The 25,481-nt window shown below is 39.9% G+C and overlaps 1 pseudogene; it reads right to left on the bottom strand.

The window, feature by feature from the left end:
• Positions 1-520: 520 nt before the first annotated feature.
• Positions 521-19,674, bottom strand: LOC114688044 (annotated as a pseudogene).
• Between the last annotated feature and the right edge of the window lie 5,807 nt (positions 19,675-25,481).

Here is a 25,481-nt window from a genome sequence, read left to right on the forward strand (position 1 = left end):
CACGAGTGTGCACGAACTGTGAAGGAGTTGTGAAGTATACCACAAGCTGCTGAGAAAGAAATAACGAGAAAGGAAGTCGAGGACTTCATCACAGCCTCCACGGAGCCATCCGCTGGGCTGACACTCACAGGTACCAGGTCATACCACAGCAGGGTGCTGCAGATGCCACAGCCACGGGAGCAAGAGGAGCAGGACCAGCTCCTGCTCTCCCCATCTCCCTTACCCTCCACTCCCCCACACACGGTCAACTGAGTGACCTTGGGAAGATCCAGAAAGATGAAACAGCCCCTTAAAAGCCTTCCTTTCCTACTGCCCTTCCTGCGCTCCTCCCTTCCCAGCTGACCATGACTTCCTTGGCGAGTCACCTTGACCCCATTGTACCAGAGAGTTAGAGTCGAGGAGTTACGAGCAATGGTGTAATTCTAGCAGAGTTATTGCCATCCTTATTGACAGATGGTGGATGCCATTTTGTTTCAATTACACAGAAAAGACAGCAAGGTCGGAACCAAGCTTGCCTGGCAGTTGTTTCCTTACACTGGAGCCTCCGTCGCGGACATCTCAACTCTAGTTTGGTGATGGCTGTGCTCTCAAATGTAAGACTCTTGGACTTGACAGAGAAGAGGAAGACCCCATAGGGAATTCTATTTTGTCCATCTTTCCTGAAATGCCAGTAGAATTTCGGTGGGAAAACAACAAATGAGTAACTACCTCCGGACGGAAACAGGCTTCCGGCTCCTGCGCTTCGCTGCACTTCTCTCCAGCAGCGGTGAACTTGGTGAACAAACACCGACGCTCCTCGTTCGTGATCTCTGGCATCCACTTCACCAAGTTGACCATAAACCTGTGCTCACAGACACCCAACAGAATCCGTGAGTGACTCCTCTCTGTAGCTCCGCTTCTTCAAAGTGTTTATTACAGAAACACACCTGTCCTAAGCTTCAAATTTGTGAATGTAAAAAGTTTAAATTTCTGCAAGGGTCTTTTTTTTTTTTTTGAAATTTTTAAAAAATTTTACACATCAACCACAGTTTCCTCTCTCTCCTCGACTCCCCCTGTCCTGATCCACCATCTACTCCCTGAGAGGGTAAGGCCTCCCATGGGGAGTCACCAAAGTCTGGCACATCAAAGTTTAGGCAGGATCAAGCCGCCCCCCACCCCACCCCCACATCAAGACTGAGCAAGGCATCCACCATAGGGAATGGGTTCCAAAAAGCCAGTTCATGCACCAGGATAAAGTCCTGGTCCCACTGCCAGGGTCCCCACAAACAGATCAAGCCTCACAACGGTCACCAACATTCAGGGGGCTTAGTTTGGTCCCTTTGCAAGGGTCTTATGAATGTTTCTTTCTAATTCATAGAATGGATTCTTGGAGGACTATATAGTCACAGACCAAAAAAAAAAAAAAAAAAATGGATCTTATTGAACATAGTAGATCTTCTAGAAGATTCATGTCTAGAAATCAATTCCCTTTCCTCAGCTAATGCTGTTTCTTTATACTTGGTACAGACAAGTGTCTAAATCCAGAATCATGGGCCTTTATTCTTGGCATTTAAACATTACCTGAGAGAATAAAAGTAAAATTGCTGCCCTTTGCCTCTCTCCTGTTTTAAAACACTGAAATTCTCAAGACAAAAACCCGTGTCACTGGAGATGGCGATGTGGCTCAGTGGAGTAAAGTTGGCAGCCACGGTGCCTGATGCGCGGAGTTCACCCAGGACCCACGTGATGGAAGGAGAAAACCAACCGCCACAAGCTGGCCGCTGACCTCTCAACTCATGTGCATGGTGCACACAGTGGCATGTGCACATGCACTTGCACACATACACACACACACACACACACACACACACACACATTACTAATAAATTTAAGAACATTTTTAAATATCCATATCATCCTCTTCCAAAAGGAAGAAAAATAATTCACCTTATTTGCACCTGTCCAATAGCCCTCAGTTTAACTGCCTGGCCCTTCCTCAAAAGCCCTGGTGGATAGACTCTCCAAATTTCCAATAAGATAGAAGGAAAACTAGATTGTTGTTGTTGTTGTTTATAAACAACAGCAATAAATACACAATGTTATTTTGTGACTAGAAGAGCAAAAACAATTTGTTGAACAACACAAATTGTGTCAGCCAAAGCACCTAGACATCACGTTAACTTTCCTGAGTCACGTGTGCCCTTGGGGCTGTAGAAAGGCCTGGGAGAGTTCGTACCTGTGTTTCCTATTCTGAAGGTCCTCGTCGTGGGCCTGACACCAGTCTGCACGCAAAGCAGATGTGAGTGCAGAGACTGACGGGAGGGCATAGCTTGTGTCAGCCTCCAGGCGCTCAAAGCAGTGCCTCCTGAAGGCGAAGTCTGTTTTGCAGCAGGGTCCACAGCAGGATTGATAGTTCGGTTTTCATTTACTCCACACAGTTCTCCAAGAACTAAATCTGCCTGTACCCGGTGAGGAGTGGAACGCGGATATGATTTTAAATGCCAAGGACACTTTAAAAAACACATATGTGTATTTTTTTAGTTCAGAATAGCTAGTCCTGAAATCCCCAGCAACCTTGCTTAGGAAAACACGGTGCTTGCGAAACTGACTGTTATACTGTGTAGCAAGAAGGGTAAAGGCTAAGTGGCAATACTACAAAAGTCTAACCTACAGCAATTAAATACCTACAGATTACTTTTTTTCATGTTATATACACAAACTTTCTACTGTGTACAGAGACTTGTGAACAGCCACTTCAAAGTAACAACTAAACATGGTTTCTGGGCCTATTCTGCTCCTAAAGACTAGGCAGAAGTAACATTTCTATCTGAACTCTCCCCTTGGGGGTAAAGTACAAAAATTGTAACACTATTTAAAATGGTAGGGTTTCTGGTCTGGGATGTAGTGCAGGGGCAGACTGCCTAGCATGTATAAGAACTACAGAATAAGTGAATTAGTTTTTCTATGTCGTTCTGGAACAATATTGCGCTTCCTAAATCATTTGCCCTAGCCCATCACCTCTGACATAATTTAAAACAAAGAAAGATAATTTGAAGAATCCTTAAAAATGACTTAGGACATTCATTTTCTTCTGATTTTCAGGGATCCACATGGTGAGCCAAAGAAAGAAAATAATATTTCTTGCTTGGACGATGTGGAAAACAACAGAGAAGAGTAGAGAATTCGTATAAATCAACAATGGAAGGCATGAGCACGAAAAGCCAAGTACCAGGTCTGTCATCCCAGCACTGAAGAGTCAGAGGCAGGAGGATCACCACAACTTGGAGCAGCCTGGTCTGCATAGTGAATTCTAGGCCAGCTAAGGCTGTACAAAGAGAGATTATCTCAAAACACAGGAACAACAGATGACAGACAGAACACCAATAGACATGCTAATGGGGAGGAGGGAATTCTCATTGGGTCCCACCTCTAGAGCTACAGGCAATTGACAACTGCTGAGAGAAAAAGAATTAGTCTTCCCCAGGGATGAACCACCTAATTGGTTGTCCAACACCAAATGATCAGACCTAAAAGCATTACATACTAGTAACACTGAACGGACTCATCAGGTTTTATTTATACATTTATCCGTGTGTGTGTGTGTGTGTGTGTGTGTGTGTGTGTGTGTGTGTAAAACAATAGTAATTAAAGAAAAAGAGGTCATGAATTTGAAAGGGGGTAGGGGATGATGATGTAAATTATACATTAAGAATTGCAAATTTAGGGCTGGAGAGATGGCTCAGAGGTTAAGAGCACTGGCTGCTCTTCTAGAGGTCCTGAGTTCAATTCCCAGCAACCACAAGGTGGCTCACAACATCTATGAGATCTGGCGCCCTCTTCTGGCCTGCAGACATACATGCAGACAGAACACTGTAAATAATAAGAATTGCAAATTAAAAAAAAAAAAAATAGTCAGGTACATGAGCCACACTCACCAAATCATCAACGCAAGCGAACTCTTCACTTAGGGTGCAGCAGGATGCCAAAGCCGCCACCATTTCCTTGCTAAGGGAGATCAGTTCTTCCGTGGAGAGCTGGGGGGCTGCCTTGGTGAACTTGACAAGGTAACTGAAAGAAAACACACCTGTTTGGTTCTGGATGATGGCAGATATGCATTTTCCTTTGAATAACTACTCACTCCAGCTCAACCAACCCATGAGAGATAGGAAACAGCCAGCACCCAACCAGTGTGACCCCATGATAGACCATCCTCGGCAGAAACGTTCTTGGCCAGTAAATAAAGTTCTTGAAATAGTTTGTATTTGACGGTAAGTAGTCTAAAAGGAGCATTTGACAGACATGTTAGGAATAAGATAAAGAAAGCTAAGATCCTTAAATGGACTGAGGTTAACTTGCGGCTGACAGCAACGTTGCAGGAATAGAGAATTCACGTTTGGATTGAAGATGTTGGCTTTAGTAAACCAGCGTTAGCATGATCATTATTTTTAAATCTAAATTAACTGCATATTTATTCTTGAATTCTCATAAAAGCACCAAAAGGATAAATACTACAATGTTAAGCAAATCCACTGGTAATTCTGTGATTACCACTGGCTTAACCCCTGAGCTAACCATCAGTTCCCCAGGAACAGGAGCCACCTGAAGCTTTCTCCATTCTCTCTCACACAAAACATAATTCAAGAACCCTGATTTGGAGGTGAGAAACCCGAGTTCACAGACGCTAAAGGGTTACAGGAGCACTCTGTCTAGCATCTCAAATGTGGCCTCGTTTCTGGTCAAGGATTCATGTAACGGCTCAGTGTGAATTCTTGCCTTTTGTGCTCTTGTTGCTTCTCAGAGGTGATGAATTTGCATAACCGAGAGACAGACCTAATATTCTCTGTTCGAAAGATCATTTGACCCTGGTCACAAGTATTAGTCCAGTTATGCAGACAACCTACTGGAGTTGCAGGGCGTCCTCTCCAACTCCTGGAAGTGTTTACATTCTTGTTGGACCATTGCAAAGCTTTTCTCGGTTGTCTCATTGAATTTATCCTCCTGAAAATAAAAAACAACTATGATTACAAACATTTTATCTAAAACTGAATGAAGCCACATGCAGCTTGATGACTATCTTTTTTTTGTTTTCAGATTATATCCATATCCAAACTCTGATTACTATATGTTTTTTCACCAAAATATAGCTTTATATGTATGTGCAAGAGTTTGAATTAATTCCATTATAGATAGTTCAACTATCTCATCCTTTTTAGAGCTTTAGGAGTTACAAGGTAAAATTTAAATTTTACCTTGGCAATATCTGTACATTGACCCTTATCTAGAAGCAGTCAGAGAAGTCGTTCTCTGCTTCGATAGTAAAGGAGCGTAGCTTTGTGAACTTAAGCAACTTTCTGAGGGTGACCCAGCTAATAGGCATTGCTGTGGAACAGTGTAGGTGTATTTATCTTTATTTCTATCTTTTCCCATTATTGAGGTTCAGAACTTAAAACCTCCCATAGTTGTCTTCAATTATTTAATGGACATTTTTTTTTTGCCACAGCATAAACTGGACATTTTTCATGTGGCTATGAGAAAGCCACACTGCAGCACATGGACATGGTGGGACAAACGTGTCTCCATGACAAGAGAATTTTCTAGTACCAAGATTCACCAAAGACGAGGAACAGAGTGGCTTGATAAGGACAGTGACAGAGCATAAATGAAAATTTAAAAAAAAAACAAAACAGTTTTCTTATCACATTGCCTAAATATGAATGATTATAAATTTACTTTTATAATATGTGAAAGAAAATATAAAAATAAAGCAAAAGTAGTATAGAACAAAGGGATCATGAAAAATTGTCAACTACTCCTATAATATATGAAGTTATATTTTATAGGTATATGAAGAGATATGGAAAGTTATTCATTTCAATATGAAAACAAGAAACAAACATGAACAAATTTTTATATAAAACTTAAAGTAATATATCAAAACTTGTATGAGTTTTTTTTAGTTTAGAATTTCATACTTTCAATCATACCCACCCTTTTTATAGGAAATTTTAAATATAGTTTTAGAAATCAAGCAAATACTTAAAACATAGCCACTTTTCACACATAAATCTCCAAAGCCTAATGTGTATGTGAAATATCGGCAAAGGCAACATTGAATCAAACATGTCCCAACACTGCTCTGGCAAAAAAAAAAAAAAAAAAAAAAAAAAATTGTAGAAGTTAACAGCAATTTGTGTCAAATGTTTCTAAAAGTCTCTATATTTTGACCCATTACCTCCTTAACTGACGATCTAGCCTGAGAAAAACACTACAAATACTAAAGAAAATATGTAGAATGAGAGTCTCATCTATGCATTGCTTACAAAGCTGTCAACACATAGCTAACGTGCTCAGTGTTCACACACGGCAGGAGAGCAGGTGAGTAAATTACTTCACATCGTTATGACAGAATGTCAAGGTTATAAAGAGAAAAGTTTTCTCTGTGAGAAGCTGGGAGTCACATGTTCCCTGGAGCCTGCGGAGGGAACCCAGCCACACTACCGCTTTGAACTGAGCCCCACACTGCTGATTTCTAACACTGACACTCTGGGGAGAGACCATTTCTGTTCTTTTAAGTCACCAGCTGTGTGGCCACAATAGGAAACAAATATAGCGCCATTTAACACAAAATGAAAAGATTCCTGCTATACTAAATAATGTAAGGTCCAAACATTCTCTAAGAAATATACTTTTTTGTTCTTTTTTTTTTTTTTTTTTTGGTTTTTCGAGACAGGGTTTCTCTGTGTAGCTTTGCGCCTTTCCTGGAGCTCACTTGGTAGCCAGGCTGGCCTCGAACTCACAGAGATCCGCCTGGCTCTGCCTCCCAAGTGCTGGGATTAAAGGCGTGCGCCACCAACGCCCGGCTTGTTCTTATTTTTTAAGACATATGCAAGTATAGGGAAAGAAATATGAAAAAATATTTAACATAATATTATAATTATAATTGTATAGCACATATAACATATAATTATTTTATAATCAGAAAGCTTTAATAAAAATTGATGTTGTTTTGGTTTTGTGAATCTCCGTCAATAGGACCTACCGCATGGCGGTAACAACCTGGGGGGCTTTCTCTACTGCAGCAGTCTTCCAGGAGGTCCTTGTACACTTTAGAAATTCTCAGAAGCTGTGGTGTTGAAAGTTCATTATGTCTCTGGAGTATTCATGAGTAAACCTGAGGTGTGCAAAACATTTATTATGTTAGAAAGAATATAATTATATCTATTATGTTATAGAAAAAAATAAAAGACCCAACTCCGCTTTCAATGAATCTAGTAAGATCTAACATTGTGTCTGCTGCCAAGGCCAAAACCTGGAATTCAGTCTGTTTATGTAACTCTTTACGGGGAAATTTTTTCTGGATTATATTTCAGACTAACATTCTTTCCTCATCAAAGAGGATAGAGTTTTTGGAATTATTTAAAAAACAACTCTTAGAATAATTTAACACATGATACTGTGTATCAAAACTCTGTCATGTCTGAAGGACTCTAAGTCAACATACTGCAGAGAAGCATGCACATCTGTGTTTAGTTGCTCTGCTACTCACAATAGCTAAGAAATGGAAGCACAAGCAGATGAGTATAGAAAATGTGATACACACATAATGGCATTTCTTCATCCAAAAGGGAAAAAAAAATAAAATCATGACATTTGCAGGAAAATAGATGGAACTGGAGATCATTATATTAAGAGAAAATAAGCCTGACACAGAATCTAGATTTAAATTTGTAAGTGAATGTGTGTGTCTGTGTGTGTGTATATGTGTGTGTGTGTTAAAACTAGAAGAGTTCAACAGAAGGCAAAGAGATTCACATGACTTAAAGGCGTATGGCGAAGGATTGTGGGGAAAGAAGGTGAGCAGAAAATGGAGTGGAGAAGGGATAGGAGAAGACAGTGGTGAGTGAGATGAATAAGAACAAAATACAGTGCCATACAAATATGAAATTCCAGAATGAAATCCATCACTTGGCACTGACTTTAAAAATCAATAATAACAGAAAATAAAGCAGGTAGTTTAACTTGCCCAGTGACAAATAAGATTCAGACTTAGTCCTGTGGCCTGCGTCCATTAATCTTCCTTTAGGAACTGCAGGGTGACATTGCTGAACAGTCAAGCATGTGACCTCCTAAGACCGGAACCCCAGGGTCAGTTCCTCACTCTGTCGTATTTTACCTGTGAATCTTGAACAAGCCTCTTAATTCCTTTATTTCTCTCAGTGTGCTCATTCAAAAAAAACAGGGGAAACGGCACTTATTCTACATTTGGTTTGAAGCAAGATGGAGAATCTGAACAAGAGATGTAGCCTACTGCCTGGTACATAGAATCATTCAGCGAATGTTCGCCATCACTGTGTTACTGTCACTGTTTAACTTAAAAGTCTGTGGAACAACTAATGTGCAAGCCATGACCTTTGTAAACTGTATGATGCCAGTGAAGTCAATGGTGCCTTATCCTTCCTTTCTGTTTGCCTTCTAAACTTTCAATACTTATAGTACTCGGCAAAGAAGTCGTCCTGGTTAGAATCTCGTTCTTGACACATGTTTCCGCTGTCAGTAAACTTGGGTTCTCTGGGAGATAAGTCTTCCGGTTTGTCTTCTTTATTTGCGTTAATTATACAATCTTCACTCTCTGGGTTTCCTTTCACAGCACTCTTTGATTTTACTTGAGATGAAGTCTCGTTTTGAGCAAATATGGTTCATAACCTGGCTCTGCATCAAATAAGGACAAGGTAAGTTTTGACTCAGATTTTCTTCAAGTTGGCTTTTCCTTCACAAAAGAATGGCTGAACATAACATTAGCATCCACCTCTCGACAGAGCCAGTCACGAATGCAACATTAATACCCATCCATCAATTGATTAGATAAATAATATTCACTTAAATTTGACACTGACTTAACATTTATGAAGTTTCACATTAGTGCAACTGTTCTCTACCCTTAGGATTTTAGATCTTAAAAGCAGGCACGGGGTGGTGGTGGGGCTTTTTATCCTAAATTTACATTCATCAATAAATATTAGTGTTTTAAGTACTTTCTCCCCACTTCTCTCATATATTGAAACCTTTACTTTTTAAAAAATTATTGTATTTATCTACTTCGTTTCAGAAGACACTTGTGGAAGTTTGTTCTTTCCATCACTAAGGTCCTGGTGACCAAACTTGGGTCTCGGCCTTGAAAGCAAGTATCTTTTCCCATTGAGCCATCTCACTGATCTCACGGTTACCTTTTCTTCTAATGTTGATGTACCCCACAAGAGTTGTCTGTGCTTCCCAAGGTGGCCACTGAAGGCATAGCCACACATCTCAGCTAATCTAGTTCTCCTGTAGATGAAACCTATCTTTCTGAGGGTGTAGCAAAACCCACAAATATTTGATAAGTGAATGAATATTGGTTAGGGAATGAGAGGGATAGCTCAGAGGTTAAGAACACTGACTTATCTTGCAGAGGACCCAGGTTCTTTTCCTAACAGCCACATGGTGGCTCATGGCTGCCTGTAACTCCAGCCCCAGAGGATCCATAGCCCCAAAGACAGACAGAGCCAGATCTGATCACACACACACACACACACACACACACACACACACACACACACTAAATATTTTTGTTTAAGGAAGGAGGGGCTTCTTCCAAGGAAAGGTAAATAGACCATAGCGTTACAAAGGGACAAAGGAGAAACTAGAGTAGGAGGATTAAATGAGGAAGGTGAAAGACCAGAAGAGAGAAGAAGGCAGAAGGGAGAAAGGAGGAATATGAGGAGGGACAGCTCATACTAAAGACCTTTTGAAAAGCATGAGAAAACCTACTACTGATGAAGCTCCCTAAAATATATATATGGTTATAAAAGGAATTTAAATGGGGTTACGACATACAAGGGAGACAGTGCCCAACTAGACATCTTAGGCTAGCAAGTAAAACCCAGTAACATGAATGGGCTACATCTTGTTGAGTTGTTGGCCAAAGGTGTCCCAAAGACCTCCCCCAAACATAGGCTATTGTCAGTTCTGTGGGCTACCTTCCAAGCCTGTTGGTCAGGCCCTATTGCTGAAGAGATCATTTACTTATGTCATTGAACATGAAGAAATTTAGCTCATGTCCATTCTAGAAGCTTCACCCCTACTGACTGGTATGTATGGTGCTGGAAGGTACTGTACATTCTACACAGAAGAGAAAAGTACTCATCAATATCACACAGTTACAAAGTCTGTAACTACAGAAGTAACTTGCCTGTAAGATATTACTGGGACAACAGTGGCATTCAAATGTTATGGGAGTAACCGATCACTTTTTTGATTGGATTTAAGGTCTACTCCATGAGATGGAACCCTTTTGTGACACTACTAAAATGACCAAGAACCTGAGACTAGACAGGTCATAAAACCTAGAGGAAAACCTACAACTTTTTTTTTTTTTTTTTTTGCTAAAAATAAACATATCAATAAAATGACTCATGATGACATATTGTTGTGGTGGTAATCTAATTGTACTGAAAATGTGATTTTGATTGTATGTTAATAAATAAAGTTGTCCAGGGGTCAGAGCTATTAGAGCCATAGACAGAGTGTGGCAGTGGTGGCACACGCCTTTAATCCATAGATCTCTATGTGTTCAGGGATACAGCCAGCATTGGAGACATATGCCTTTAAGACCTAGGGGGCTGTACATTCAGACAGTGACGAGGCAGTCACGTGTTTGGGTTTACAACCAATGAGAAGGCAGAATGACTGGAAAATCGACTTACAGACAGGAAGTAGCTCTCTTTCGGGAAGCTAGGACACCGCAGGCGAAGGGTGAGATTTTAGCTCTGAGCTCTGACTTCTCGGCTTTCTCTTTTACATTGTTTCTGTGTTTCTTATTTAATAAGATGGTTAGTTACATCTACATATTGTTATAGCCATAGAATCAGTACATCACACTCAGCTCTCATCAGAGAATCTTCTTCTTGCAGTAGATGGTAAATGACACAGAGACTGAGGTCAATGTGCAGAGAATGAGAGACTTTGGAACACTGGGTCCTGAATGGGATGCCTTTATGAAACCCTCCATTCAAGGTTTGTGGGTCTATGTGGAAGAGGAAGTAGAATGACCATAAGAGCAGAGGTGGTAAATGACTCCAAGGAAACAGTGTCTTCCAGACACAACAGGAAAAGTGGGCACAAAAGTCCATCCTAACCAAGAAGCTTTTTGCCATCAACACCTGGGAGAGGGAAAATCAGTTTTCTGCAGGGAAATGACACTGGGTATATCAACCACATGCCAGAGCAGGCCCATGCTCAGGAGGTTTTGTTTTGGTATTGCATTTTGACTTGTTTTGTTCATTTTGGTTTTTGGTTTTTTTTTTTTTTATTTTCTGAGAGAGGATAAATTTGGATGAGTAAGGAGATGGGAAGTATCTAGTTGGGAGAGGGGAAAGAATGTGATCAAACTATATTGTATGAAAAAAAAGCCAATTAAAAAAAAAACCCAAAGATTGATTAGGAAAATAACCATTACAGAATCTACCAAATGAAAAACTTCCCAGCTAGAAGAAGCTTTCTTATCTATATAATCATTTCCCATATGGCTACTCTAAATTTGAGGCTGTTCAAATAATCCAATGTACACAGTGTTATAAGAGAGAAATCCTGTCCTCTCCTTTCATCGATGCCCTTACCTCTACAAGAAGCCTGGGGGACAAGGGAAAGAGGAAGGTTATCTTATTCACACAGGACTAATTTTAAAAGCTGACATGGCTCTCAGTGCTCCCTCCAGACCCTCCTCACCTTCATCCCACCCATCCCACACTCTCTGGGTTACTTCAGGTCTCCTGACTCGACTCAACCTATTCCTACTATCTGGAATCTTCTGGTGGACACTGAGGGTACAGGACAAGATGAATTCCAGGGCTAAGGTGAGAATGGAGTAGGAATCGGTACAGGTCGGTACAACATTTCCAGCGTTCCTATCACAGCTGAAGCCAGTATATTCTAGGCAAAGCATGTTTTAATTTCCTGAGAATTCATTTCTATTTTCAGTTAATGACAATTGAATTTCTTCCATTTCTCCATAAAGACATTAAAGAGGAGGAAATTTGAAATACAATATGATCCCTTAATTTCAACTACAAGCCATAAAAATTTAAATTATTATACTAATTTTAGTATATTAGATTTAACATTATTAAACCCACATTTCCATCAACAACCAAATACTACAAAAAATCAATTATAAGTGGCGTCCCTTTAACTGGGTTACATTTGAGAATAAAATAATTTGGGAGGACATCTTTTGTCCACTGCTTAATTTAAAGCAGATATTTCCAATCTCCTATAATTGAAGTTATCTGAGTAATACACTGTCCTTACTGTAAGTAAAATAACAAATTTAAAGACATCACAACAAAGCTTAATTTTAACGAAGAAGAAATCTGTGGGGGGTTTTTTTTTGTTTTTTTTAGATTTTTAATTTTTTTCCAACTTAATATTTTTACGGATTATTTGGTAATTTCATACAATGTGCACCTATTATACCCTTCCACTCTGATGCACCCAAAAAACGGGGGGTAAAAGAAAAAATAGCCCAAGTCCAATTGTGTTGCTAGATGCCCACTGGAGCATGGTCAAACTCCCCTGGGTCAGCCCCCAAGGAACAGAGTCCTTCCCCACCTCCCCCTGCGAAGCCACTCACTGTGAAAAGCTACCCTTCAGCAAGAGGCTGGAGAGATGGCTCAGTGATCAAGTACTCTCCTTGCAAGTGCGAGGACACATGTTTAAGCCCAGAACCCACACTTTTAAATCTGTGTATTTTTAATGCAATTGTGTTGCCTTTAAAGTGCATGAACCATTTCAACTCTGCAACAGTATGTTCACTGGTATATTCCTCAAAAAAAAAAAAAAAACCACACACTTTAAGGGTTATCAGATGTTGAGTAGATGCAAGCATTGGATGTTATTCAAAGACAAAATTTTAGATTTATAGGAGAAAGAATTTCAGGAATTCTACTGTAGACCATGGTGACTATAGATAAATAACACTATGCCATATAACTTTAAAAATTGCTAGGGAAAAAATTGGAAGTAATCTTACCACAAAAACATAAGTATATAAAATATATACAGTATTTGTCAATTAGAAAGAAAGAGGGAGGGAGGGGAGGGAGGGAGAGAGAAGGAGGGAGGGAGGGAGGGAGGGAGGAATGGAAGATGTCGGGGAGGGAAGAAGATCATTTGAAAAGATCTTAGGAAATCAAATAAAGCAACTTTCAAAATACAATATTAATGTCATTTTCTGAGGTCTACTGAGGGCTTGTGATAATAAAAGAACATAATTATTAATGGGCAGGAAGAGATAGGGATGATAGATAACAGTTCTAGCCTAATCAGGTCCCTGCTCACCGTTACCTATTACACATTTTATGAGGAACTAGAGAGAGAGGAGCCTTGAACATAAAGAAAGGACAGTCTGATAATACCTAAGCGGGATCAGATATACATTATACACATAGATGTAACATAATATTGTACCAAACATCATAACTAATGAGCAATTTTATGTGATAATTAGAATATAAAAGTTAAAAATTAACTATTACAAATCAGTTTTTTGCTTTCTTTTAGAGAAAACTTACCTGACTTCGGATACACTGCACAACATCCCCTTCACAGCATCCATCATACATGGTAGAAACATCTTCTAAGAGGGGAGTGAGGTCCTTAAATCCAATCCTGGGAAACTTTTTACTGAATACAGCAATGTTTCTGGAAAGATCATTGGTAGCCACTAAGAGCATTTTGAATAGCCAATAGAAGAAGGAGGAGGAGGAGGAGGAGGAGGAGAGGAGGAGGAGGAGGAGAAGGTCCTTTCTTATATAACACAAATGGTATAAGTATCCAGGACAATTGATACATGATTTTTGCACAGATGTTCTTAAATAGCTGATGGTGTTGTTATATGGTCTATATGATCACTTGGAAAATTGAAGGCTGGGCATTTCGCCACCCTCTACCCCCAATTCTAGATTCCAACCACATGTGGCCTGAGAGAGTCTCTGTGTCCTATAATTACTACAGCAAAACATCCCATGTGAGCTGATTGCAATTATAGAAAAAACATCACACACACACTATCCAAAGTGTATATCAGAACAGCCCTCTTTCTCTTGGCATTCTCTCATCCCTATGTCTTTTCCCATCTTGCCTTAATGACCTTGTTTTTTTGTTTTGTTTTGTTTTTAGCTATCCATGTAAACTCACCCACCTCCAAACCCTTAAGAACCAGGAAGACTACAAATAAAAAGTCATCAGCTATTTAGGAGAAATAACAACAACCAAAAAAATAAAATGTATGCCACAAGCAAGAAAATACAAGATGTACTGTACAAAACTCACATGAGTTTAAGACTTTGGGTCCAAATTTTATAAGGGCTCCACAAACATTTCGTTGATAAGAAGATGATGCTTTTAAATACTGTGTGATAGGAGCTGCCTGAAAGATAGAGAAAATTCTGTTGAAATGAGACCCAAATCTCACTATTTTCTTAGTTTTTTAATTACATATAAATCAACTACCCCAGAAAATCTACAGCTACAAAAAAAAAATACATGGAATTTTTCTCTTAGTAAGTTTACATGTTGAGAGAAATGTATATCTTAAAGTGTGTCTTTTACTGGCACATTAAAAACGTAGGGCCAGGATTCCTGATGATAGCATTGCACTTGGTAAGAGAAGGCTTGTTGCAGCGTGTCCTGAACATGGCTGCCACTACTGGCATAATTCCATCTTGTGATTTAAACCGAAAGGAAGTTTGTCACGGACAGAAGGCATCGTGTCAGCATTTACCCTGGACATGCCTGTACTTGGGCTTTCTTTCAATTCATAAGGAAACCAAAGGTGGGAGCCTGGCAATTGGTGACTCTCTTTCATAGGTTTCTGGTAAATGGTGCATTTCTACCAGTGTGACCTACGAACTTAGCATCAGTGAATGTGATAAGATAATACTGAATATGGCAGGCACGTGGAGATCTGGAGCTACACCACTGGGCATTTTCATCCCCTTGGTGAAACAAGTATGGTACCACCTTGTCCTGAAAACAGCTGGCTTTCTCTTGCTGCTCACAACATGTGGCTGCCGCCTCTTCAAACCAAGAAGCCACAGTCAGGAGAACAGGGGAGAAGGCAAAGGGGTGCCTCCTGGCAACCTCATACATATAGCTATAAAACATGAAGGTTTTTAAGAGAAAGATGGGAAAGGGAGGTGGAGAGGGATGATTGACAAGGGAAAGGAAGGAAAGGAAGAAGAAGACAAGAAAAGCAGGTTGTGAAAATGAAGAGAAGATTAAGGAAGGACTCCCACTGTAGGAAAGTTCAGTGACAAGCAGTGTGATCCAGTCACCAAAACCAGCCATTTCCAGCCTTTAGCACTGGAGCTGCTAACTTCGAATTAAGGATGACATTGGCTATTCTCATCCTGAGCACTGAGCTGTGTTCTCCTTCCCTCCCTTCCTGTGACATAAGAAGCCAGTCTCCCTACCATATTAGAGAAAATCAGCCTTCTAAACACACCACATCCAAGACTCAAGGAGCCTACCTCCTTAAGTTCAGACTTGTGTGGTTGTTTCAAAGCACAATACCTTCCCAGAAAAAAAATAATAATCTTTTCCTCTGCAATTACTACTATTGCCAAGAAATTTGAGGCTCCATGTTCTGTAATTTAAGTCTTCCCAAGGTAAAATGTGCAACTGCCCTTGGAAGAAAATACTTCCATCCCTGTGTTTCCTAGCTATTTAATGCTGCGTATACACCTCAGCTCTGTGGGTTATCGCATTGGAAGATACAGGGCGCTAATGTAAGAGTCAAAGCAGGGTCTACAGCTACAGCCTCACTGAGCTTAGATCCCAACACAATAAACATTGAATGACTTTATGAATCAGTCTATTCGTCAATGAACCCACACATGCAAAAATAGAGAAAAGCAGAAGTTGCTTGGAAAATAAAAATTTTAAACTAAAAGAAAAAAAAAAGAAGAGATTTTTAGCCTAGTAAGAACAATACTTCAAAAATCCTTTGGATACCAAAATTAAACTTACAGGTATAAAAAATGATTCACTGTTATTTTTATAAGCTTGGCATTTTCTTCTGGATCCAGAGTAGGGAAAGGGGGCAGAAAGCCTACGTTAGCTTTCTGTTGTAGAAGAAACAGAGTCTTCTTGCCAAGTCAGTTTTACTGCAGCAGTGAGAAAAGTTATGCTTCTGTGGCAGCCCCTCCATAGCACAGATCATATCCTGGATGGCTTTATTCTGGACAACAGAGAGGAAGACAATGTTCCGTCATGGCAAAGCTCTTCTACCTCCTGAGGAGGCTCAGTGGATACAAAGAATCGTGCTGGGGAAAAGGTTACAGTTTGCACAGTTATCTACAGAATGTTTTTACCTAAGGCCCTTGACGATCATCCACACTTTGAGAAACTTCAATCCTACAGCAAGCCTTCTTCTCCTGGTCCCATTTCTTCAATGCCTACATTTCAGTTCTAGAATAGACACTATGTTGGAAAATTGTCACATGCTCCTTAAGCTTGTTGAAAGTGGACTCTGGGAAACGGGGAGGCTCTCCCTTGCCTCAGACTCAAACATGTTTATTTCAAGCATCCTCTAAAATTCCCTATCTGGGACAGGCTGGCCACCTAATTCTGTGACAGACAGAAAGGAAATAGCTAAGAATATTAATAATACTTTCTAATAGAGGTTATTATCATTCATCCATAATATAAAAATGCCTGCAGTAGGATGAATTGTTCATCCATGGAGAGAAAGCTTTGATGTCTTGAAAAACTCTAATTGGGAACTCCAGCAAGGCATTCTCAGAAGGGCTTCCCCGGTCATTTCTGCTGAGTATTTTAAGTATCGAATTTGATAATATTACTTTTGTTTGTTCTCTTCATTTGGGCTGTTCCGGTCACTTCTGCTAGATGTTGGAAGCACGCAGCATTAAATATGACATTCTATTGTCCAGAGTACCATTCTTAGATCTTGTTTGGGTAAGAATCACAAGCAGTTTACTTACAGCTATTTTTGAACACTCCGGAAGTGTCTCATCCGCCCAGCACCTGTCCCTGTAATCCATCATGACTTTCACCAGCATCTCCACCTCATCAAAGGATGCTTCCTGAACATATTGAGCAACTGCAATGATGGTCCTGCAACAGTCCGTGGAGGGTGCACAGTGATCCTCTGCAGAATTTCTACTTACGCCTAAACATAACTCATAGAAATGGCTAATGCGTTTACTCTTAATACAGCTGCTATTTAATTAAATTATCTTTGAGGAGCATTTGCCTTCCTAGAATAATGTATTGGATAACAATACAGCAAAAGCACTATGATCAAAGGGAACCCAGAACAACTCACAGGTATGCAGTGTTCTCATTTATGAATTTCTGGGTAGCCTTGAAGCGATCTGAAAAGCAAGAATATTTGGGTTATTACATATCCTTATATTATACATTTTCCCAATAAATAACTTTACATGTTATTCAAGTGTGAAATTATAAAAAGGCTTATGGAAGAAATATTTTAAGATTTTTAATAAGGAATGTACAAGTCTCTCTCTTTCTCTCTCTCTCTCTCTTCTCTCTCTCTCTCTCTCCTCTCTCTCTCCTCGTGGCAGTCAATACAGTTCTCAGCACTAGTCATGTGATCTCTAGGTTCACCCAAAATCACAGATTCTTTCTCACATCATAGGAGATTTATATTTGTCCACATAGTCTTTGTTTTTGGAGATTTATTTTTTATAAAGTATTGTTCTGGGTACTATGAAATAATCAACAATGATCAGAAAAGATACCTTTTTGAATCTTTGTTTCCTGAGCACTCACATAGTGGAAATAGTTTGTGCACATGACTATAATCCAATTTAGAATATAGTTAAATACTTGTCATGAATGCTTTGTGATCCCTAAGTAAGGACCAGAAAAGATTTAGGAGGGTGTCATATGAATTAAGGTGGAAGAATATTTTTAAAAAGTAGTAGGAGTAAGATGCCAGTGTTAAGTGTAGAGAAATATGTAAGCAAAAATGAAAAGAGAAGAAATCTTGAGACATATTTGAGAAACACAATCCATTTTATAAGAAAGAACGAAGTATCTTTTAGAATTTGGATTATAAGGATCTTGCATGTGAAACCAAGAATGTGGGCTTCAGTTGAAGCCACTGAGATTTTCATATGGATAGTAATATGACCATGTTTACACAATAAGAAACACCAGGCAATGAAGCAACCTATGGAAAGTGACGGGAACTACTTGTCAAGTAGAAAGAAGGAAGAATAATTGGATGGTATATAGTTGGGAAATCATTAGGTGACTGTAGCAATTGTTCTATCGAAAAACAATGGGAGCTGAATTTCGCTGGGAGTAATAAGAAAAGGAAAGAAAGCGCAGTTACAAAACACATTAAAGCGGCGGTGGTGGCGCACGCCTTTAAATCCCAGCACTTGGGAGGCAGAGGCAGGCGGATCTCTGTGAGTTCGAGGCCAGCGTGGTCTCCAAAGCGAGTTCCAGGAAAGGCGCAAAGCTACACAGAGAAACCCTGTCTCGAGAACCAAAAAAAAAATTAAGTAGACAGAAGTAGCAGGATCTGAAATGGGTTGTTATGTGAGAAAAGCAGAGGAAGACCTTAAGAACTGGCATCTCAGCAAGCCTGTGACTGCCCTCCCTCACTAGCAGGTACCTCGTGGGATGTCTGGTAGAGGATATGACACAGGCCAGGACACTGCGAATATGCTGTAATACTTTTGTGCAAATTACATATCGTTTTTTAAATTCATCTTCCCTCCCAATCCTCCATATATCCCTCCTACTTTCTTTTCAAATTTATGATCTTTTTTTTCCATTAATTGTTGTTACATATATTATATGCATATAGATATTCTCTGATACATAAAATACAACCTGCTCAGTCTATATAATGTCACTTATATGTATGTTTTCTGGGCTGACAAAAAGCAAATTACATTCATGTACAGAAGATGTGACTTTCTGGCCAGAAGGATTTTAAAAGACCTTCCTTTGGATAGGAATAATTTCAAAGTTTCTCCATTTGGACATACCAAATGTAAAATTGCCCTTTCCTCCAGCCTGGCGCCTCCTTGCCACTCTGTTGCTGTGAGTTGTGTGACAGACAGCTGAAGGGGCGTCTCGTATACCATGAAGGCATTTACCATCTACTTGGGAGGCCGTTGGAACAACCAAAAATATTTTTTAAAGATTGTGTATAAATTTTTGTATATGTGGTGTATGATTATACTGCATCTATAGTTCTGATAGAATAAAATATACCTGTCACCAGAAATTACTAATATTATTGAAGTCCAAATTCGATTATCAAGATAACACTTTCTATTCTATATAGATTTGCTGGCCATTTCTGAGTTCAAACACCCTGTAGAATGGTAATATGAAATGAAAATGAAAAATCTGTATGTTGTTTGAAATTAACTGACCAGTATTACATAAACAAAGAAAAAGAGAGAGAAAAAAACCATAAGAGTAATTAAAATGTTAAAGGGCTTAAAAAAAAAAAAGAAGTGATGTCCTAATTGCATTTCTCCTGATAATATACAAGAGAATTCCTTACCAACATCCTGCAGCTTTGTGTGGTAGGGCTAAGGATTCAGTCAAAGAAAACAAGAAAAAAATAAAGCCTATAAAATTTAGGAGTTTCATGTTTAAATAAAAAAAGAGGACCACATTCAGGAGATTATTGCGACTACGGCAAATTCAATTTTTAATAGTATTCTTTTGACCTTACATTTGTTAAAAAAGTAACTAGTTAAACTGTTTCTAAATGCAGAGGCTTTTGGTCATGGTACAAATTTCTTGCTAATTATTAACTAGAGAAATTATGCTGTGTTTAACTGGGGGGGAAGAGAATCTCTCAAGTTGAAAAACAATCCGCAGGTTTAAAGGAACAAAGACTAGCTAACACATTAAGACAGGAACACACTCTAAAAGCATTACATTTCTGGGGCCTGGAGGGTAGCCTGGTCCAGAAAGTGTTTACCTGACAGGTAAGAAGGCCTGAGTTTAGTCTCCAGAACTTGTGTAAAGCCAGGCATGCCAGTGCACACTTCTAAGCCCCAGTGCTGAGGACTATGGCTGAGCGGGTCCCTGTGACTCTACAGCATTTGATAATTTTCAGGCCAGAGAGACTCTCTCTGTCTCTGTCTCTGTCTCTGTCTCTGTCTCCTCTCTCTCTCTCTCTCTCTCAGTCTCTCTCACACACACATATACACACACACACACATAGTGGACAACTGAGAAACAGAACCAGAAGTTGTCCTCTGGCTTCCACAGGAATACACAAATGTGCAGATGCACACACACACACACACACACACACACACACAACACACACAAATGGGTGTCCTGTGCAAACTCACAAACATAAACAAAACACAGTCAGTTTCACTCGTAATCAAAGAAAATTAGAATAATAAGTTCTCTAAATCTTAAGGAACATAACAAAGACAACACTGAAAACATCGAATTCTGTAACTATATAGAGAAAGAAGTGTTCGTAACACCCAAAGCTTTTAGAAAACAAGTTTTTAATAAGGATTGATAATCTTGAAATAGCCATGCCATTTGGACCAATCGCTAGAGTTCTGGGACTTTTTAAGAACACAGTTCTGTGTATAGAAATCTTCTTCAATACATAGTATTATCTGTGGTCTTGCCGTATATGGCCTTCAGTGTGTTGAGGTGCATTCTTTTCATGGATAATTTGGTCATGAAATGATGTTTAAACTTGCAAAGCTATATCCTACATTTCTTGAGATGCTCACATGGGTTTTGTTCTTTATTTTTTAATGCAGTGTATGATCTTTATCATTGTGCTGTTATTGTTCAGATTTTTTGTCCCTAAAACAAACCCACCTGATCATAGTGACTGATCCTTTTTGAGATACTGATGAAATCCACTTCCTCAAGAACTTGCTGAGGATTTTTTTTTTTCTCACAGGAATATCAGACTGTAATTTTCTTTTCTTGCAATGTCCTCAGTGGCTTTGGTTCTGGGTTAATGTGGGCCTTATAAAAGATAAAAAATAAATAGCCAGGCATGGTGGCACACATCTTTAATCTCAACACTTGGAGGCAGAGGTAGGAACCTCTGTAGTTCAAGACAGCCTGGTCTACAGAGCAAGTTCTAGGACAGTCAGGGCTATATAGAGACAGCCTGTCTCAAAAATATAATAGTGTTTATAGTATTCATACACACACCCTAAATGAATAGATGACAGATAGATACATAGATAGATAGATAGATAAATTGATAGAGGATAGATAGATAGATTAGGTAGAGATAGATAGATAGATAGATAGATAGATAGATAGCAATAGCATCTCACATCTCAAAGGGAATCAGAGATAGTTGATTCTGGACCTAAATATTCGTCACATCAGCCTGGGACATAGATCTGGGTTACTCCAAATACCACACATATTCCAAGGTGGTAATGACTTTATGAAGGTTTCATAGTAAAAGAACAAAGAAAGTCATAAATAAAGTTTTTTGAAATTTATGGTGGAAACATCAAGCAGATATGTTACGGTAAAGTGGGGAATCTCTGTGACGGGCCCCAGATGTTTTCTGATGAAATATTTAGCTTTTGAGCTGGTTCAGGTGAGGGTCTATTTACCCATTCCCAAAAGGATTTTACTGGACAATCCTAATGATGTTAGGTCAAACGCAGAGGTGGATGATAAATGGCAATTACGGCAACCACAGATAGCTCAGGGTAATTTTGTTGTGCACTGTGACTTTCCAGCTCTCTGTGATCACAGTTCTGACCAGTCAGCCCAGCCTGCAGTATCCTTAACTCAGGTGATGACTGGTTTTTTTAGTTTTAGTTTGTTTTTGTTTTCTGGAAACTTCCCTTTATGAATGTTTCTACTCTGTTTTGATTTTGGAGAAGTTTGAGGGTGATTGGCACTAGTTTGTGGTAGAATCCAGCTGTGCAGACATCCAACAGAACGTGTGTCCTATTGCAGTTAAATAGAATGTTCTGTGTATGTCTCTGAAGTTCATTTAGTCTGAAGTGTAATACAAATCTAAACTTTCCATGATTCTTCTCCATCTGGAGGATCTGTGTGTGACCAAAGGTGGAAATTGAAGTCTCCTTCCATTTTGGTATTGAGCCCATCTCTCCTCTCAGGACTATTGATTTGCTATTATATATGTGTAAGTTGCATATCTTCCTGTTATGTATAATATGCCCTTTCCTCTAGGGATACATGCTAATGACAGGGTCATTTTGGAGTAGAGATTAACTTGATCAGGAATCCATGACAATGAAATAAGAGAACGGAAAGATAGCTAGGCCTGCAGTAATGATAGATAGTGGAACGGTCGATCTGAAGGAGGAGGGAGGACCACGGGATCCTCCTCTCCTGTGCTCTGGCTACTTCTCCTCTCTGCTTCCTCCCAGTTGTGAGCGATCTCCGGAGGTGCTCCACTATGGAAGAGTGGGAGGATAACCACACAGAGGACTCCGAGGTGCAGCTCCCACGGGTCATCATCCCAAACAGTCAGTAGGCCTGTGCTGATGCCGCAGCGTGGGATCCGCCATTTCCAGTAAGGAGTCTTTCACCCACCCTGTCTCCAAACACAATAAACTCACTGGTTTTCCCCAAGTTCCTGATGGAATCCCTGCTTTGGTTTGTCTTTGGTTCCCTTTCTAGGGTGAGATGTTTATTACTGTCTACACAGCTCTTCTTGGTGCTTTGCCCTTTTTTCCGCTATGTGATTGACTTCTTGTCTCTGACCACTTTTGCCTTCAGGCCCCTGTGGCTAAGCACCACTGACCCTGCGCTCTCCTGGGTCCGTTTGCAGGAAATGTCTGTTCCCACCCCTTCCTCCTCCATCGCTGTGTACTCTCCTAACTGAAGTGAGTCTCACAAACAGCATATAGTTGGCTCCTTTTGAAACCCAGTCAGCCAGTCTATTTTTTTTTTTTTGATTGAATGCAGTCCATTGACGTTGAAGATAATTATTGAAAAGTAAGAACACAATACTGCAATTTTGTCCCCTGTTTCCTGGTGGGTGTGTGAATACTTTCTTCCTTGTTTGTCTCTATTTGTGCTTTGATGGTTTTCTGAAATACTATGCTTTCAATCATTCTTAGCTTCTGTGAATATACTAAAGGTTGTGGTTTTGTGACCTCCTCTTCTTTAAGGAGATTCAATGGTGATTGAATCCCTGCATGTGTCTTTGGTGATGTAATCATCCCTTCATTCTTCTGAATCCTTGTGCCCCTCATCGTTACTGTGCGTTCCAGGAAAATGCCACCACCCTCGGCTGCCCGGTATCCTTGGAGACGAACAGGCCTTCACTTTTTCTACTAGCCTGGAGTATCAGGGCTGGGGGTGAGGCAGCTGGCAATTTCCTCAGCCAGCAGCGTTTGCTGTCGGGTTCTCTGGTGAGGCTGGGCCACTGCCTTTGTTCTGAGAACAGGTAGGGCCGCTGGCTGGCTGAGCCCCGCTATCTAGTGAGAGCATCAGTAGGCTCTGAAATCAAGCCGTTCTGCTGCTGTCTGGCAACTACAGTGGTCTCCACTCCAGCAGACTGCAGGCTATTTTCTCTACAGTTACAGTTTTGGTGTGACATGTCCCCACGGACCCACAAGTTTGAACACTTGGTCTCCAGCTGATAATACTCATTTTGTGTCAGAGATGGGGGTGGGGATGTGAAACTTCTGGAAAATGGGTCCTATAGAATGTATAAGGATTGTAGCTCGGCCATCTGTCTGGGCCCCTATTTCTGGTTTCTGGCCAAGCCCAAGTAACAAGCCGCTGCTATAGTATAGGCTCCTGCTCCATAGGGTGAACCCTTGGCCACGCCTTCCCCACCTTGGCCACGCCTTCCCCACCGTGATAGGGTCTGAGTCCTTGTACTATGAGCCAAAATAAACCCTCCCTCTCAGTTGCTTCTTCAGATAGTCTGCAAGAGATGTAACTCATATGCCAAACCAAGTAGGATTGCTGTTTGCGTTCTGTACTTCAGGAGGGTTGAAGTCTGGCTTCTGTGTCAAGGCAGAGTTGCTGATTAAAAGAGACAGAAACTGTTGTCCATAGAAGTCACAATCATAGCTCGTTTCCATGACTTGGGGTGGCCTCTGAAGATGGGCTAAGGTGGAATTTGTATTTCTAGAACGGGCATGCTAATGCCCCATGCTCTGTAGAAATTCACAGAGGACACTAGGGTATGTTCTGGGACTGGATGATGGAGCTGACTCAGCCAGGTTGATATTCTTTCTCTTAGGAATATATTGCTCAGTCTGTAAGAGATAATAAAAATTCAATTTAAACTCTGTAATATTTTAAGTGAACTTAGTGAATCACTGTCATTGAAGTATAATTGATACGTAGTTAAACTGCAAATACTTAAATTGATAGATGTTTATGTAAACCATCATCACAATCAAGATTATGAACATACAGCCATCACCTCCAAAATGACCTCAGGGCCCTTGGTAATCCTTCCCTCCAACATCTACTATTCCTTCCTTCCTCAAACAAACCACCCCTGCATCCCATCATTATACATTGATATTTAGTCTCTGTATTTTTACATGAATATAATTATAAGATGTGCACTCTAGCCGGGCGGTAGTGGCACACGCCTTTAAATCCCAGCACTTGGGAGGCAGTGGCAGGTGGATCTCTGTGAGTTCGAGGCCAGCCTGGTCTCCAAAGCGAGTTCCAAGAAAGGTGCAAAGCCACACAGAGAAACACTGTTTCGAAAAAAAACAACAACAAAAAGATGTGCACTCTATTATCTCACTTTTCATGAATGGATTTGAGAAATGTAGTTGTTTTATTTGATATGTCAATTTTCTTTTTCTTAAATAGTATTTCACTGTACAAATATGAATATTCCATGCTTGGCTCATTAGCCCACCTATTGTACAATTTTGTTGCTTTCAATTTTAAGTCATTTCAGATAAAGCTGGAACATTTGTGTGCATTTCTTTGTATGAACATACACATCTTTAGGGTAGATATCTACAAGCAGAATGTCTGTACCCCATGCATGCTAAATTAAAGAAAATTGTTTCACAAAACAGGTGAACCATTTGACACTCCAGTAAGCAGTGTATGAGTTCTCAGCCTTCTGAAACCTTTAGACAATTGATATAGTCAGTATTTTAATTACAACTATTCTAATAGGTATGTGATCATGCTTCATTTTACACTTAAGTAATGATTATGTTGGCATGTCTTCATGTTTTGTTTGTTTGTTTGGCTGTCTGGCTAGTTGGTTGGTTTTGCCATCATGGCCACTTGGTATAGCTTGGGTAAGGGCATCAGTTAGTACTTTTCCTTTTTTATTGTGTTGTGTTGTTTGCTTGCTCATTGTTTAGTTTTGAGAGTTGGTTAATATCATCTGGAAACAAGTAAGCTCTTTGTCTTATGTGATTTGCCTGTCTCTGCCTTGCAAAAAACATTTCCCCAATCTTGGATTCATCCTT

Source organism: Peromyscus leucopus, unplaced genomic scaffold (assembly GCF_004664715.2).
Source record: "Peromyscus leucopus breed LL Stock unplaced genomic scaffold, UCI_PerLeu_2.1 scaffold_31, whole genome shotgun sequence".
NCBI classification, from domain to species: domain Eukaryota; kingdom Metazoa; phylum Chordata; class Mammalia; order Rodentia; family Cricetidae; genus Peromyscus; species Peromyscus leucopus.